This window comes from Limanda limanda, chromosome 13 (genome assembly GCF_963576545.1).
Source record: "Limanda limanda chromosome 13, fLimLim1.1, whole genome shotgun sequence".
Classification (NCBI taxonomy): Eukaryota; Metazoa; Chordata; class Actinopteri; order Pleuronectiformes; family Pleuronectidae; genus Limanda; species Limanda limanda.
In genome coordinates, this window is record NC_083648.1 from 5044964 (window position 1) to 5046757 (window position 1794).

Genomic DNA, 1794 nt, shown 5'->3' on the forward strand with positions numbered 1-1794 from the left:
TAAAATGTTTTTTTGGTTGTTAAACATTCCTCGTCATAATATTAGTATACTTTTTAATGAAGCATATATGTTTGTTTTGTAAATTTCAGGACATTGATTTAACTAAAACATTTGTAATTCCCAATATGTATTTTTAAAGCACTTGGGTGAAGTAAGAACTTTATTGTACGTGCATCAATACTGGACACTCATAAAAAATAAAATATAGCAGCCAAAATCATTTAAAATTTTTATTGAGTTTTTCAGGGAAATTTGGTCAAATTAACACAATGTACAATCAAATAAAAAATGAAATATTTGTATAAAAATAAAAAATCTAATTACACAAAACTCTATTGAGATTATCTTAAAGGAACAAATGAATGAACCATTACAAGCTTTTGGACTTTTAAAACATTGAAAAGTTGCTTAAGCTGCAACACATAAATGAGTTGAACCAGGTTTTTAGAAAGAATAAGAACACATCTATAAGAAAAAAATTATATTTAAAATTCATATAAACATTCATCAGGTATCTTTTTTTCAATAAGACATGAAATATATTACAATAACAGTTTTAAAGTGGGCGGAGCTGTTCTAAATGCTCCTGGTTCTGGTTCTGGTCGAAAAAATCCCCAAATCTTCCCAGGGAAAATATCACATGACTCGCAAGAAACAATAATACTGGACATCGTCCAAAAGGCAGAATGTGGAAGATAATTCCAGATGTTCAGGCAGAGCCGTGTCTCCGTCCTCAGTGGATTTAATGGACCCAACTTCGATCAAGCTGTAGATGGAGGACGGAGAAGGAGCTGCAGCATCATCGGTTGAATTCTGATCCTTAAGTGGTGTTCACGCTTATGACCTGGAGAGATAAAGTCAAATAAAACTTCTTTTGCTACCAAGGGGGGCTCCGAAGTTTCCTTTTATTTATCATAGATTGTATGTCACTATTTTCAGTGGTGTGACTGACTGTGGCAACAAGTAAAGTAATCTCACTAGGTCAGATGTTAGAAAAGATGACGTAACTTTACCTGAACATTTTCGTACACTGTTTTTTCCTTGTCCAAACTTGCATCTGCAAGAAGGTGACATAGAATATTCATTGGCTTTAAATCACAGATTAATTTAGACTTGTAATTGAATTACATTTACATCACATCACATTTTGGTGTTGTGTGTTTTGTCATTCCTGTGATGTTGGTGACCCCTAGAGGTTTTACATAAACACAGCATTGCTTTCCTGAAATTCTGTTGATAGACAGATATAATACAATAAAACTACACACACAGACATTCATCATGATATTATCTATATGCTAAATACTGATTCGGATCAGTACTGTAAACTAGGATAGGATCTCAGATATTGTCAATGACCATAAAGTTGGTGGATCAGTGAATAAAGTGAAGGACACAGTGAAAATCCAGAATTCCATTTACAGTATTTGCAGTTGAATTTTTACTCTGACGTACGTTTTCCTTTTATTCGATATCCAACAAAAGCTGCTGGTATGGCAATTATCACCAAAACCTTAACGACAGTGATAATGACAAAGGCGATGAAAGCGCCCGGTGGTTCAGGTCCTGTAAAGGAAAACAAAAAAACTGGTATTAGTTATTTTCAGAACTTATTCACTTTAACACATAAAAATATTTTTTTTAAAGTAAATCACCTCCTTCAAATTCCACTGACAACTCTGCATTATTACCATGAAATATAATTCATGATTTAAATAATATGTAAGGAACTTTTCTTAACAAAGTTAAAAGTGTTACAAAGGAATTTAACAATATAAGGGTATTTTTTTATAA

General features: G+C 32.4%; 1 long non-coding RNA gene across 1 annotated transcript; it reads right to left on the bottom strand.

Moving 5' to 3' along the window:
* Positions 1-553: 553 nt before the first annotated feature.
* LOC133017483 (uncharacterized) lies at positions 554-1557 on the bottom strand. Its single transcript, XR_009682769.1, has 3 exons — positions 1456-1557; positions 1014-1057; positions 554-844 (listed from the first exon to the last, which is right to left on the bottom strand). It is a non-coding gene; the product is annotated as an uncharacterized LOC133017483 (long non-coding RNA).
* Between the last annotated feature and the right edge of the window lie 237 nt (positions 1558-1794).